General features: G+C 40.7%; 2 long non-coding RNA genes across 10 annotated transcripts in view; one reads left to right on the top strand and one right to left on the bottom strand.

Annotated features, from left to right (window-relative positions):
- Positions 1–16431, top strand: part of LOC128084331 (uncharacterized) — a 207798-nt gene that overhangs the window by 170740 nt on the left and 20627 nt on the right. The gene's annotated exons all lie outside the window — the stretch shown is intronic.
- LOC128084333 (uncharacterized) lies at positions 11045–13790 on the bottom strand. The gene is made up of 2 exons (XR_008208474.1): positions 13715–13790; positions 11045–12254 (listed from the first exon to the last, which is right to left on the bottom strand). It is a non-coding gene; the product is annotated as an uncharacterized LOC128084333 (long non-coding RNA).

Raw genomic sequence — 16431 nt, 5'->3', positions numbered from 1 at the left:
TTGTTGGCTTTGTAACAGCCGTGTTAAATTGATTTACATGAGCCATGGAAATTGTTCAGTGGGAAGAAGGCTAATTGTCCCTTCGGTCCTTTCTCCTGCCCTCGCGTGCAGAAGGGAATCTCAGACCTCCGGGTAATCCCTGAAACACACTCACAGGGAGGTGTGATTTGTGTTTGATGCGCAAAGTGGTGACTCGCTGTAATCTTTCTTATATGTGCGCTCAAGAGGCCAAACCTCATTTTTGTTTGGCTTGTCCCCAAGTGCTATTGAATGGACTTATTGTGTGAAATAACCATGAGTGTCAATCTCCGGTATTTCACCTCAGAAATTAATAATACTTTTTTGAGACAGTCTCCCTCAACTGTCAAAGCTGTAATACTGCTGAGCGATGAGGCCTGGAGGGGGTTTGGGGAATGAGCTTCTCTGCATAGGTGCGATCGTGATGTCAGCCCAGGCAAACCGAGCTAAATACACATTGGAATTTGCTGTCAATTTAAAATGCCCTTTCAGGAAAACAGAGTTGTTTTCCAAGCAATTTTTTTTTTTTTCCCCACAATTTTTAATCCTGCGTGGCAAATCTATGTCCATCTGAGTAATTTCTGCCTGCCAGAAACTTCCCTTCAGGACAAACAAGGCAAACTCACCCCTCTCCAGCACAATCACTTTTGTACTATTAGAATCAACCCAGATTTGACGCCAGCTGATAGACTCTATGAGGTGCTGTATAGCTCTTAAGTACTTCTTGTTAAGCAGGAGGTAAGCGTGTTTGTGCTATATTTAGTATAGAAGCATGGACAGCTATCTTCCTTAACATTATTCAGGAAAATATTGAACATTAATGACCAGATGTGTGTTGTTAAGACACCATTTATTAATTTGTTTTCTGTCACATTTAAACCAGGCATCCTAATTAGCTAGTTTGGTGTGTGCTGTGCCTAGCCAACTGTACTTCTAGGAGATCTATTATATCTGGTCCCATTAGTGCCTTAGTTTTACAGGAATACGCATACTTTGGACAAAATCTCTTCAGAACTATGTGAAGAAGTCATTTGTTTCATCATCCTGGAACGCTTCTAAAGAACATCTGCATGTCTTTTGATTCCCTGCTCTGTCTTCATTTATCAGTGTCATTCCCTAGGACACTATGTCGCGGTTCTGGGGAGAATGTCTGCTAATGCAGTAAAAGCATTAACACCCACTAATCTTTTCTAAGTTGCTTTACTGCTTTGGATTCCTGAAATGTGATAAAATAAGTAAAATTGCAGGCTTTGCTGGCTTCTCTGGTAGTGGATAGTGTTATAATTTCCTTTATTTATAAACAAATGCAGGCCTTCACGTTCGCATGCATGCAATTGACAGTGTCAGCCTGAGCAGCTTTACTGTTGCAGACTGTATTATGAGGGCTGCTCTGAAAGTAATGCTTCTGATTTTATTCGGTTGTCCCACAACATCACAGGTAAATGTTGGCAGTAGAGTCTGAACCTTCCCACCATTATTCTGTTACTTCTTGTTGCCATGTGTCAGATGGCAGCAGAGGAGCAGTCTGAAAAATGATGTCTGACGTGGAAGTGCATTATGAAGCAATGTGTGTCACTGAATTCCTCCAGGCAGAAAGAATGGCACCCACTGACATTTATCAACACTTGCTGAACACTGATGGAGACACCAAACAGCGGATGTGAGCACAGTGAGAAGTGGGTGGTGCATTTCAGCAGTGGTGACAGCAATGCTGGGTCACCTCCACTGGTGCAGATTTCCATGCGCATGGTCATCAGAAGGGCATGCGTGCTCTTGTTCATTGCTGGTGAAAATGCACAGCTAGTGGTGATGACTATCAGTGTTTCGTAGCTAAGAATTTGCTCTACCAAATAGTGTTATTGTGTGCTGTTGTTGTTTCCATGGAAATAAAGAGAAGGCATTTCTCTTGAAGTGAACTACATATACTGAACACCACCCTTTAAATTGTTACTCCACCTTCTAATGGGTAGAACACCTTAATAAGCACTTTCTTCTTTTGCTCCTTGTCGCTGCAGCACTAGCAGGTGTCAGTGCATAAAATGCATTTTAATTTTAGGCCTCCTTTGTAGTGTGGAATTGCAAGGGGTGCTGTGTCTTGTTCACAGCACAGTAGGCTGGGTTTATTTGCGTCAGGTGCTCTCATTAGCTGTTCCACAACCAAATTGTCCTTATACCTGAGAGACTGCTGCTAATTTACAGCCTGAGGGCCGGCGTATGCCTCTTTCCTTCTTGCATCAGCTTTTTTCCTGTCTACTGTACGCCTTGCTGTAATTGCAGATAATTGTCCAGTTGCCACTGAAGCTAAACATCTCTGCTTCTCTGGCATTCCCTTGTAAGTTAGGCATGTCTGGACTGATATGACGACACTTGTCTGCTTAGTACCTGTTCATGTATCTCTCCACTATTCATGGAGGTGTTATTATGGGCAGCTCTTGAAAGAAAGTCCTTGTACAGTGGCATTAATACTTTTCTGTCTGCTTCAGATGCCTTGATTGATGCTTCTTAATATCACATTTGTCTCTTTCACAGCTGAATCGCACAGACCGTACATTTTCCACCTTAGTAATTTCTTATTGATGAGCTCTGAGCTTTATTGCAGAACTTTCTTCAGTTAACTCCCAAGCACAGAACCACTATTTTATTTTTTGTGGTCCGTGTAGAACTTATTTTACATTTCAATTGTTCTTGCCACCAAAAACATCCATTACTTTTGTAGTGGTTATTGCAATCTTCCTCAGTGTTGTCAATGATGCTGCATGTCACTGACTGTCATTGGCCCACTTGTTTTTGGCAGGGTTATTAATGAAAATGCTAAACTAGATTTAATCTTGAAAACTTTCAGTAGTTCAGTTCCCTGCCATCTGACATTCTTCCCCGCAGTACTTCTCATTGCTGTATTTCCTTTACCAAGCTGCCTACCCACAGTATATTGCTTTCCGAGTTAATAAATGGTTTCTACTGGAAATGCTTTACCTGAAGTCCAGCTACGTGAGAATTACTGAGCATCTTTTGTCTTTGTCTAAAACACTGATTATCTAACCATGTCAGCCCAGAGAACTCTTTGACTGGTATCCTATTCTGCCTTTATAACCATGTCACTCATTAACTTTTTTTTCCAAATTTACTCAGAATTCCCTAATATTCCTGAGGTTGGACCAATAGGTCTGCACTCATTCATGTGGTTCTTCTATTCTCAATACAAACTATTTGTACTGTTCCATAGTCAAATTGTATTGCTTCAAACTGTAGAGCATATTGTAAAAAATACTTTCCACTAGATAATAAGTCTGCTTTTTCTATAAGTTGTCACTATTATAGAGCTGTGAGAATGAAAGGTATAGTTCAGAATGGCTTTATTTTCTGGAGTGAAGCACAAACCGTGGAGAGATGAGAGCTTAGGTGTGTGTCACTCAGGTGAGAGATTCTATGCTGTTTTGTTTAATTCAGCTTTTAAAATGTGTGCATTGGTTTACTTTTCAATGACTGTTTATGAAAACATATTATCTTGGGATAAGAATGGAAACAAAATGAGTAATACACTGGTTTCCATTAGAAAAAAAAATCAAGTATTCTGGTTATATTCAAGAAGGGGAAATGACTTCAGAGACTCACTTCTCACCAGCTGAGTTGGTAATAGAAATTGAGAAGCACTGAAATAAATTTCTTAAAAGGCTGTTTTCGTTTTGATAGAGCTGTTGTTTCGTTGCTTTCTAGCAGTTTTTGAGCAGTCATCAAGCACCTTGAAGGTGACGTGACGCAGCAGTGTGTGCTGTAATCTTTTATTAACAGTGGGGGGTATGATGACGAACTGTGCCAGCTATGTATTCATTTGTAAATTGCGGTCAGCAGAATGTAGCCCTATGAACCTAATTTAATAACATTGGAAAATGCATTTTTAAAATGTATTTATTTAACTAATGAACTTCACAGAAAAGCAGAATGTCATCTTCTGAACTGAAATTTGGACATGAAGAGCCCAAGTGATGGGGGAGCTCTGTTTCACATTCGTTTATATCACAGTACTTGTAACCTGGCGTCCCCTAGTATTAGGTTGGAAACTGCTGTTACTGCACTGATCCAAAAAGGACAATGTGTTTTGTTGAGTCATTAGTTGACTGTCCATGGAGGTGTTTGGTAATGAGCTGAATCTACTTACAACATCAAGAAAGTTGTTGACAGATTGTCCCACTTTGTTGGCTGAACTTCTGTTGACAAAAGGGCGTTCTTCAGTTTCACTCCATCTTCCACTTCAGTTTTCAGTTTGCTGCATGTGAATTTTGTGGCTGATAAAAGGTACAGGATCTATTAAAAAGACAGTCTGACTCATTGCAGATGAACTATACACATGAATAAGGTAAGCAAAATTCAGCTCATTTTGGTTCTTGTACACTGCATAAACATTCTCAAGCTAGAGAATTTCCAGCTCTAAAAAGCATGGACTGCAATGCATGGCAACTGTGGAGTGATACAAATTTCTAAAAGAAGCATATAGTTTTGAATAGAAACACAATGAGAGGAAAAAATTATTTATAATAACTTTTCAGCTTCCACTTTGCATTGATGGCAGATAACAAATAGTAACAGAATGTTCCTTGGCTTTGTTGCTACCACACGGTGGAGAGCCCTATGCACATATTTAATATATTTTTAAATTAAAGAGGCAGTTTAATAAATGGTCAGCCTTGTATTGCAGTCACACATGATATGGACAGTGATAGTATCATTTCTCTATCAATAGTGCAAGGTTTACATTTGCATCAGATGCTAATGTAAATGTCCTTACATTTTCTGTTTGCTTAGATATAAAATGATTTGGTTAATGGATTCTTTATTGCACTATGCCTAGTGGCTGTGCAACTAATTTAATCTGGTACCATATCTACCACTTGCTAAGGTAAGAAGATTGTATAGTGTAGAAAGGTGTAATTTAATAAATTTTTTTGAGACCTTGAAAAGCTGTTTTGCCTCTTAGGGGTTTCCAGCTCAGTTTAAATATTCACATGGCTTTGCAGTTAAAGTGGACAGGAACATATAGCTTCTCATCTATAGGAGTATTACATTTGAGGAGTAAAAAAGTAAAAAACAAAACTATGTTAAAAAAAAATTTATTTTTTTTTTTTTGAAAGATATCCAGTTCTTCTAAGTCAGCATCCAAATATTCATGCTTTAATTCCCCCTCAGAGAAGTCCAGCTAGTGTGTTTCTTGGCTTAGACCCATACTTCATTTGTGGATACGCATAAGTTATCTAATTACAAGCAAGATAGAGATTAATTGCCTATAGACCACGGGAAGTACAAGGAAGGGTTATCACTAAGTATCCCACAAATTTCCTGAACCCCTGTACTCTAACAAGAACCTAACAGCCTAGATAGGCTTCATCTTGTGATGTTAGACTTCCTTTGCTTCTCTTAGTGCTGAAGAGCTATTGAAGAGGTTGTAGTTCTTTTAGGTACTATACTGTATTGTTACAAAAAAAAGCCTGAAGTAACTGAACTATGTTGCATGTAGGCATGAATTTATCCTTCCAGGTTGTTCCTTCTTTTTTTTAAGTGCTTTCTCATAATAGTTACCAGTGCAGAGAAGGATTTCCTACACAAATTATATGCTCAATTTTGTTCAAAAACAATTTGTAAGTCTTCTGTCTGAGATAATTTCTGCTTATTATATTTATTATCATCTTTTCATGAAACTTGTCCAAACTGCCTCTCTGTCTGCATAGCCTTCTAATGACAATATGGTGAGCTGACACTCTTCCCAAATCCCAGGTTCTTTGGCTGTACACCAGCTAACTGGCATATGAAACTTCCATGTTTCTGACTTGTGACACCTGTCGGAGCAGCTATGCTTGCAGCTTATCTATGCTTCAGTTCCTACACAATCCTTTGCTGTAGTGAAGTCTAGCAGCATTGACTTACATGAAAGGAAATCCTGAAATTCCTATTCTGTAGGAAAGATGGATAATGTAAATTTTATTCCTTTAGGGAATAAGTGTTCCCTAGCTATGGTCCAGAGGTTGGCACTTTTTATGAAGTAGAAACATGAGAATTCCTGCGCAGTTATGCTCGGAAGTCCTTTAGATGACTTTTGGAAGTCTCATGCTGAGTCTTTGGCTGCAGTCAGAAAGGATCACAGGCGGAGAGCAGCTATTGCCAAGTCTTCTGTGGTAAAAAGGAGAATAATATATTGATGAGTTAAATTTGAACTTTTGCTTCATTTTCCCATTTGTGATCATTATTATTGCCTCCATCGCTAAAATATTTCTCAGAGTTTGGCCTACAGCTACAACTATTCTGTTCCATCTGTTGCAGAGTTGCAAATTTAAACAGGCAGAAAAATACCAACTTAATTTCTGTATTACTACATCAGGCAAAAAAAATATATATATTAGTTTGGAAAAATGCTTTTCTCTATCTACTCATCTCAGGTTATTTTGTGGTGCCTTCCTATAATATCTACATTCAGTGCTTAGGAAGAAGCAGAGTGGCAGAAGTTGTAGCACAGAGTAGGCTACTGAGCCTGCTGATCCTTCGTGTGTATCAAATAAACTTTCACTGATTTTACTAATACAGTGCTATAACCGATAGGAACTGCCTGAATCCCTTTCTGTTCCTTTAGAATAAAGGTAGCATTGGTAGGACCTTGCAACAGTGGAGCAGTATGGTGAAAATGGTAGGTAGATAAGGCAGTAGCTGTTGTTTACTAAGTGAAACAGCAAAAGAACAGTGAATGCCTTGTATTCTGTTTCCAGCTTAGCAACTGCAGTACTTTGGCTGTTGTGGCAGTGTAAGTGTTAGCATCAGTTTCTAGGATATTTTTTATCATGCCCCTTCAGTGTACAGAGTAAAAGCTGAAGGGACCACTTTCACCTCATTTCACTTCTTTGTGCCCTTCCTTTCTTTGCTGCCCTTACTAACCATTTCTCTAACTCCCCTTTCCCTTTTTAAACAAACTGATGCACCTGTATTGTTTTTTCCATCCCTTGTTGCTAAGGATGTTGCATTATCTTCCTGCAGCACCCGAAGTCTTCTTTACAATGTTATTCTTCTTGTTTAAAAGGAAAAATTGTAGACGAATATACTGTAGTTCTGGTTTTCCTTTTTATTTATTTATTTGTTAGATTGTTTTTTCCTCCTTCTTTCTTCCTCTTTCTTCCTTTTCCCAGTCTGCATTCCCAGCCCTCCCCAGGCACTGCTGACTGTTCCTTCCTATCTCTCTCATCCTAACTCTCATAGTATTGTTGGCTCCATGCCTTACTAAGCCAGGATAGTGTCATGAATAGTGCATACTCTTCAAATGTGCAAGTCTGCAGTGCAAAGTTATAATGTATCTGCTTCTGTACATAGAAATGATGGGGATATTATAACCAGAGCTAAGAAAATTGTGTTTTCAAAGAAAACACTTTGAAAATAGCCATTTGTAAAAGATGGATAGGCCCAGAGAATCATATGCAGCATTCTAAAATATAGGACCTATCATAAAAGTAATGTAATAGAGAGATTATTTTTTTAGTCTCCATTTCCAGGACAGTTCAACTTTACCTGAAATATCGCTTCTAAGTGTTCATTTAACCTTTTTTAAGAGATTTCCTTGATAGAAATTAAGCAAGATCTCTAAGCAGCGTATTTAATTCACAGTTAGTTTTCTTTTAGCCCCGAGCACAGAGGACATTTTTACTTCTTCCTCTTCGCAGCAATGCTTCTTCATTATGTTATTTACATGTTAGCTTCTTTCTCAGTTTCTCCCTTTCCCAGATGGAGCACCTCTCATTCTTTGTATTAGCTCAAAGGTCCTTCTGGCTGGACTCTGTCCTTCCTGTCTCCTGTAAACTCTAAATGGTGTGCATTCTGTAGATTTTATGAAATACAGAGTCCTGAACTGAACAAACTACTTAGAGGAGGCTTTGATAGCACTTAGCACTGTAATGTTTTGGTTTTTATTTTTCTTCTTTTAGCTGTGTGACAGTGCTGATTGATGTTTGATTCCTGAGCTGTTTTAGTCCCCCAGGTCCTTTTCTGTCTCCCAGCCAGTGATTTTGCATCCAGTATTTGTGAAGTTGATTGTTCTGACCTTCAGCCAGCTGACAAGATCTGAAGTATTACGCTTAGCATTTGTCCTTACCAAGGCATATCCTATTTATTTCAGACTACTTCTCCATTTTCTTAGAATTCTCTGGAATTCTAATCCTGTTCTCCAGCACTTTTTGACCTTTCCAACTTGATGTGATCTGCAAGCACAGCAAGAGCATTGCATCATCCAAGGCATTGATGAAATGGTTGCATTCTATGCGTCTCAGTAAGACAAGAAGCTAGGGATAGCTATCTTTGAAATACAGTTTTTCAGCTGGTGGTGGCTTTATGTTGCTCATATTCCCCTTGATTCTCTACAAAAATATTGCCTGAGGTAGGTTAGGGCATCATCAGTAGGTTTTCTAATAATGTTTGGATTGATGTCGTTTGTGATGACTGTTACAAATCACCTTGCTATCCAGTCCATGCCTGTAGATTAAATCATTGTTATTCCCAACCTCGCCAATTACAGATAGGTGCCCTGAAATCTGATTCTCTCTGTTCGTTCTTCTCTGTATAACTGCCTCTCTGTCTTTAGGTAACGCTGTCTTCTTCTATAAATTCTTGAGGACACTTCTCTCTCACAGGGTTGTTCCCATTGCTTATAGCTGGCTGACCCTTTTGACATGCTTGCTTGTAATTATTGGATTGTAGGTGTCAGATAGCATAGAATGATTTTTCAACCTTTCAGTTAATGTGTTATTTTTAATTACTATTATTGCCCTCCTGCTACCTAACAAAGCTGTTCTTTGATAGTTTTTAAGATGAAGGATGTTGTCCTTGTCTGCTGTTTGTGATGTACTTTTTCTATTTTATTCCAGAGATATGAAACCAGGTTCTGACCTAGCCCCCGTGCCTCAGTATCTTTGGCTGTCAGGAGACGTGATCTCCACTCTGAATAAGCCAAGAGCATTTAAACTGTCTTAAAGTAAATCATCCTAACTGTGCCCCAGGCCACATTTAGGAGGTGAAGCCATCTTTGCTTTTTGCCCTTTAAGGCAAGCTCAGCAGATATCTAGCTCATCTGGGAAATGAGCTCACCAAGTTTACATTAAATATTCTTTGACTTCACTTTTCTTTCATTCGAATGCTGTACTTCTTTAACATGCCTCTAGAAAGTGATGTGTTTTCCTTCCCTTTACCACATACTAAGAGGTAAAAATCTTGCCCCTCAGTTAGGTCAAGAGTATCACTCTAGAATTTGCAGTATGGTTATGTTGAGTGAGGCAAAAGTAATGCCCTTCATTTTTCTAGACTCAGTTTTTCTCTCTAACCACTCTCCTTCTGAAGCTATATAGAGAGTAGGGAGATCAGGGCATATAATCTTGAATTTTGCACAGACAAAACCAATGTTATATGAATTTTTATGTTTCTTCTACATAAAGCAAGGCGAAGTTCTCTGGAATCCATTTCATTATGTGTTAAATAAATCTGGATAAAGAATGGATTTGTGTCTCAGTGAACAATGTCAGGAAATCATAGCTGAACTGATGATGCTGAGGTTGGCATTACCTTTTCATGCTTTTGCTTTTCTAGCTGCAAAATGAGGGTAACGATAGTAGTATTTCTTTAAAGCACTTGGAGGTGTTTGGCTGAGAACTTCTGGCTATATTCTGTAAGGGGCACTTGCTTACTTCACAGAAACCTCTCAGACTTCCATTAGGAGGAAAAAAAAAGAGGACAGCTTTTTGTACAGCCTCTTGGAGACTTCAGTGTCACTAGACCTATGACTTCTCTTCCAAGAAGGAGTCATGAGAGGTGATCTGGGTGATCTGGTCCTTTTTCAGCCCTCGGTATCGCCAGAGAAACTAGAGAAGGTTGTGATTTTTGCCTCCCAGCAGAAAAGCCAGCAGCCTTGAAGCTACTGGGGAATGAGTGTAACGTGGATGTCATGGGCTTAGAAAGTGCACTTTGTGTGGGGTTGTCCTAATAAAGCATGTATCTTGGAGTCCCAAAAGAGATCTAAGTGCTATTTAGAATGTGGTTAAATTAATTAAGGGATTAAAGGAGGTTGGTACTTAGAACAGCGGAGAGCTGTTACTAATGGCATAGGACAGAGGTTCAGGAAGGAACAGGTCTGACTACACCGTTACATAAGAAACAAAGAAAAAACAAATTTGCTTGGAGTGCAACAGTTCTGCATTTGTAGGGAAAGAAATAAAGAATCTGAGAAAGCTTGTTAGGTTTTTTCAGTTTCTTGATTACCAGAGGGAAGATTTGCTAATTATCAGCAGGGTTTTGCTGCTGTTTTTTTGAACAACTGAGAATTGTAAATGAGGTTTCAGAAAAGTAGCTGTTACGTAATCTATAGCAGTGAAACATCCCGAGGTTTTTGTGTGACTCCCTTGGCGTGGAGTCAAGTAGGGATAAAGAACTTATGTTTCTTAAAATGACTTTCTCAGCACGCTGAACAATTCTTGAGTCTCATGGGTACAGTCTAGCCCAGACTGACATTCAAGCAGCATCACAGGCTGCTGTCCCAGTGGAAATGGGAATAAGCAGACAACTTCCATTAGAGGCCACTGTTGAGATTACTGCCGTGTGTGTCAGAAGTACTGTTTGCATTCCAGAGAGTAATTGCACGTTGCTAGAACATGTCCCACTTTGCTGCATGGGGGAAATAGTCAATATTGGCTTGTTGGGGAAAGGAAGCAGAAATGCATACTACAAGTGGGAAAAGCTTTAGACCAGCGTTGCTGTCTCTTAGTATATAATCAGTGAGAGATTTCCTTGCTGACGTCTAATCTTTAATGGCTTGTGTGCTTCTATTCTCCATGATTTACAGCTTTGCATGTTTTTCATCTTTTCAAAGTTATTTGGGTAGTTTTTCTGATGCACCTTTAAAATAACTTTAAAAATAAGGTTTTTAAAACTTCAGCTTCTTGCTTTGAGAAACCATCTCATTGCCTATCAGATTTTACTATGAAACATCTTTATCCCCTTGGTCTGTTATTTCTTAAATTTATTCCTGCTGTTTAGATTTTTCTCTTTATTTGAACCCGCAAAATTCCTGTCTTCACACCCTTCAAATATTTGTAGATCTTATGTAAAGCTTTTCCATCTTCTCTGTGTTTTAGGTCTCTCGGGGTCTTTGGGTGCCTGCCCTGTGAATCCTTGTTTGTTTTTCCCACGTTAAGGTGATGAGCACCGAATGAACAGTCCTACTGTGGTTCTCTCCTTGCCCATCTCAGTTCATCTTTCACTTATGCCTCCCCTATTTAGCCTAATCTCTCATTTGGCATTGTATTGCCAAAGCCATTGGCAAATTTATTTTTCACCAACACTGTTCACAGGCAATTTCTGAAAGCTTTTTGCTTTGCTCTAGTGCCAAAATATAGGTTAGTTAATATGAACCCTTAAAATAGATTAGCGTAGATAAACAATTGAAATATTTATTAGGTAGTGGAAAGCTTTTAGGCTAATGGCTCTGCATTTGGAGGCACTTGTGAGGATGGGAAGACTGGAAGAGTACCTGGGTAATTTCTGCACTCGTAGACAAGCTGCCATAGCCCTGGGCTGTTGGCATTTGGTATCTTCCTGCTGCTCTGCCTTGTGCTGGAGGACCGACCTCCATGAAGCAGCTGTAGGGCTGATATGAAGCTGCGGTTGCGTTTCGCTCCCTGCCTTTGCCAAACGTTCTGAGGCGAGAGCAAGCGAGCCGCTGCTCTGCATCCCTCAGCGCTGCCACTTGGGAGGTCGGGGGCACGCGCCTCGCACAGCCCTTCCTAATGGTGCTGCTAACCTCAGCGGCAGTTCACGGTCCCTTTGCTCTTTCTGTATAAGGGTGAATGACCCGCAGGCTCACTTATTTAGCCTCACCTCCATCTCTCGCAGTGTTGCCAAAGCTCCAGTGGAGTGTTGCAAAAAGCCGCTTTGCCATTCATGTTTCCTTTTTGACAGAGTTGTTACTGTGTTCCCAAGTCGCATCTCATAGTGCACACACGTGGCTGTGCCATTCACAGACTGCATGTTGCTAGCCCAGCAACTAGATTTTTCTCTTCAGATATTGTGGTATCTTTTGGACTGCTTTGTTATCGTATGTGTTTTCAGCCCGGGAAGTGGTGAAATTCTCCCATTTGCTGGTGCTGCAGATTGGTGATACAACACTGTCCTCGGTAGAAGGCAACACTGAAGTTCATAGAAGCGATTCAGCTTTTATGCAGTAATAACTAAAAGAAAAAAAATGTATAATATTTACTGGCATATTATCCTAATTTTAAGATGCGTCTTCACTGAAAGATAAAATGAAGAGAAACGCAAAAGGAAAATTAAGTAATTAATGTACACTTTGCTTCTAGCTTTCACTTCATTTGATTGTAAATTGTTTTCAGTAAAACTGAGAAATTAGTAGCTTGAATAAAGCCCTATAAATTTCTTCAGTATCACATTTAATTGAGGTGGAATTGGGTCTCTAACCTTCATGGAGTCTAACTGTAGCTAGATGCATTCCTAGGGGCTAATTATCCATTCCTCTATATCATTTGCTTGAACTCTCAATTTCTCACTGCTCAGTGCACATTGGGTGGATGCCGGAAAATGTCTGAGAACATGTGAGATGGAAATGTAGGCAGGAAGACGCTCTCACTACCAAACACTGATCTCAAAAGATGCTGCTTCCCCCCCGGAGCGGGCCTCCAAACTGGAGTGGGCCTCCAAACTGGAGTGGCTCTCAAAGACATCCACGGCTCTCCGAGGGCACTGCAAAAATGTAATCCTCATCTGAGGGAAAGAGAGACAAGGGTTGCACTGAGTAGGCCTTTGCATTTCGTGGGAAGGACAGGCAGAAATGGCTATTTTTCCTGAAAGAGAAAAATACCACGTGAGCTTCACAGTCTGTTGTCTCTGTGCCTCTTATCTGGGTGCAGGAGAAGAATCTTAAAATGTAAGCGGTGTGCATTTGGGCTAGGTGCGAAGTATTGGCACTGTCATTTTGTTGCGTTTATGCCTGAGATGTGATTCCTTTTTATCACAGAGCTAAAAGAATGGTATGTCTTGTGAAGCAGTCTCTTTTGTCTCACCTAAATTGCTTTTACCTAAATCACAAATTGGACAGAAAGAACAATTTTTAAGGACACTATTCTGAATTTTTAGAGAAGAGCTATGGAGAAAGATATCTTTTTATCTTCAGTATACAGCCATGGGTGGTGGCAGGAGGTGGCTGCAACCAGTCTGTGTGCCCACTGGTATTGGAGGGGGGCCCTTCCGTCCTGCTGATGGAGCTTCAGCTGTGAGCATAGAGGGCTGCATCAAGTGTTAATTAAGAGAGCAGAAGTTGTTTGGAGGGTCAAAGGAGAGGGGAACTCTTGTCTTCCTGTCAGAGCAGCTTCATTTGTCATGTGCTGTCAGATTAGTCAGGTATCACAAGGGGAGGAATTTGTGGGGCCTCTAAGAGCACAAAGTAATAGACACATGGGTTTTTCTTGTCTGATACACTCCTTCTGTCTGTGGGAAAGCTCCTGTTGCCTTCACTGCTGCTTTAGCTGCTGCTGTGTGCAATGTGGTGGCTGTGGCTGTGTAGGGTAAAGCTGTGTATAATCAATGAATATTAAGATGTTATAATTATGAAATAAACAAGAGAGTTTGGCAAAGTAGGTTATAACAACAAAAAGAGAACAGATAGGATGCTTACCCATATCCTGGACTTGCTTATGAAACTCCAGCAGAATGAATCTCCAGAAGACATCCTTCTCCACTGGTGGTCAGCTCCTAGATGGGTCTAGAGAGGTGCAGCCAGGCTCCACCCCTTCTGGCAGCACAGCTGAATTGCCTTCACCTGTGCTCCCAGGGCTGCCTGGTTGCTTGCCTCAGGTGATCAATCAGAGGTTCAGGACGTGATTCAGCAGTTCCCATACGAGCTGTCAGTGGGGTCAGCTCCTTCTCTCAGGAGTTCAGGACACAGCACTGCTCACATGCTGTGCTTTTTGGGCTTTGAACCTCTGCCTAATTCTGACTTATTTTCCCTGATGCGGTGATTCTGCAGCCCTGAAAGGATGAGCAGCAATATCAATGTATTGCTGGCTTTGTTCTAGCTATGGAGAAACGTGGCAGTGGCTGTTCTGCCTGTTTGTGAAACAGTGGAAATAAAAGCAAAATGCTTGAATAAAATTAGCAAAAATAAAAACAAAGTGTATGGTAAATCCTTCTTACCTTTCTTCATACAGTCTGTGAGTACAGTGTGCACTGAGCTCATGCTGGATAGGGGTGGGCATGCATTTGGAAGAAGGAGAGGTCACCTGCAGTTGGTAGCGCTGTTATTAGGCTGAAATGAAACAGGGAGATGAAAGCTGTGTGGATTTGGATTTGAGCTTTGTTTGGTTTGTTGCTGTTATGGTGTGAGTGTTTGATAGGTTTCACTGCCTTCTGTCCTGCAAAGACCAGCATGTCTTACATGAGTCTTTGTTGCTTTGGACAGTTTGTGTCCTTCTTACCAGTTGTTGATCTCTTTGGATTAAGTTATGCTGGCTTGGACACTATGCAGAAACCAAACCTCAGAGAGGTGCTGCACATCCTTGGCTTTTTTCAGCAGGATATACAGTGTAACACAGCTAAATTTCACCAGCAGGTTACCCAGTGCGTGGCCACATCCTACGCTGGCCGTGGAGCTTTTGTTGCCTACGCTGTCATTGTGTATTAAGAATTAGTGAGAAATGTGTGCTAGATTGCTTTAGATGTGCTTTGTGTATGATTGCTAACGTGCCCTGACAGACCGCGCTGCCCCAGCTGTGCTGCCGTGGTACCACCAGAAGGAAAATCCGCCACTGCTGTCGAGTTCAGAACATGGCTTTGTTTGCAGCTTCCAATCCTTATTTCTACATGGCTTTATGAGACAAAGGGGCACTTGTTGGGATGATAGCTTCTGTACTTGCCTTGGAGACTTTTTACCAAATGTATCTTCCAAATTCTGCAGGTATACGGAAATCACGCATGTTTGCTAGTGAGGAATGCTTTCAAAAATGCCTTTACACATTAGATTTCCAAAGGAGCAAGATAATACATGTTTTTGTTTTAATGAGAGCTAATACATTTTGCTTAACGAGGATTGAATTGGGCAATCCTTGTTGCTCGGTTGTTTGTGAAATTAATGGTAAACCGGGCCATGCTCAGAGGGCCTGATCCCAGTGTTGCTGGACCACGTGGGTTGTCTCTGGGCTGTGGAAAGAGGAACATTAGGTCTTTAATGCTAAAGCAGATAAATGATTTTTTTTTTTTTTTTTTTTATTTAAAGCTCTGGGATGGGAAGCTCTGCATTTGCTTCCCATCAGTCTTATCTATCTCCTGTGCATCTTACATCTGTAGAGTGGTGTGAAAAAGACTCCAATGTGCCAGCTCAGATTTTGGGTGGAAGCAGGAGGGAGAAGCTGGCTGTGACAGCTTTAATGAAGGAGAAGGGCTGGGAGTGGGGAAAGATGAGGAAGGGATAAAAATTTGAAAAATGGGACACGAATGGTAAAGCATGAAAGGAAAAGCACAGGGAGAGGACAAAGGAGGAAGCAAAACGCAGGGAAACTGAAGTGCAAGTGCCAAAGAAAAGAGAAAATGAGGGAACAAAGCAGAGGAAAACAGTTTGTCGCAAGATTTTATTGTTTATTTTTAAGTATGTAAAGCAAGAGGAGTTTCAAGATGTGAACGTATTTATTTAGAAACAAATGCATACTTGAAACCTTTATAAAATACCTCTTAAAAAGAAGTCGTAATGCTGACTTTCTGAACTGCAGTTGGAGATCTGTGGGCTTAGTGGGGCTGTATCCCATTTAGGCACACAAACAGATGGCTGCATTAATGGCTGTCTCACATCTGGGGGCATTCCTCCATCTTACTGCTCCTTTGCCCCAGGTTCTTGTTCTGCCTTTTGGTCAAAAGTGAAGTGCAGGGAGATCTGCTAGCTGCTGGTGACAGGTGAACCCGGGCAGATCAGTTATCTGCTCTTGAAATGTAATAGCAAATTGTGTGGGATGGAAGAATGGGCACCAGGAACATTGTGCTGCTGTGTTGGTCTGGATGAAATGGGATATCACAAGCGTGGCAGTAGTCAGCAGGATAGTGCAGAGGGCATCCAGGGCATGCCCAAAGTATGTGCTAAATGTGCATTGCTAACACCAGCAGAAAAACATCAAGAAACTTTTCCACTGGGGACAGCAGTATAACATTTCTACAAATCTTCAATGTTTGGGAAAACGTGTGCAGCGTGTAACAGAAACACTGACTCCTTAAGCTGAGAATTGACAGGAGGTATGCCAAAGCAGACAGGTAGCATTAAACAGTCTGAGGGAAAAACTTTGGAGTCCTTCTAGTGTGCAGTTTTTGACTTCTTCATTTTTCAGAACTATAACATGAGCATTCAAATTC

This window comes from Tympanuchus pallidicinctus, unplaced genomic scaffold, assembly GCF_026119805.1.
Source record: "Tympanuchus pallidicinctus isolate F22 unplaced genomic scaffold, pur_lepc_1.0 scaffold26, whole genome shotgun sequence".
In the NCBI taxonomy this organism is placed as follows: Eukaryota; Metazoa; Chordata; class Aves; order Galliformes; family Phasianidae; genus Tympanuchus; species Tympanuchus pallidicinctus.
The sequence above is the reverse complement of the archived record's forward strand: the minus strand, read 5'-3'. Positions and strand labels throughout refer to the sequence as shown.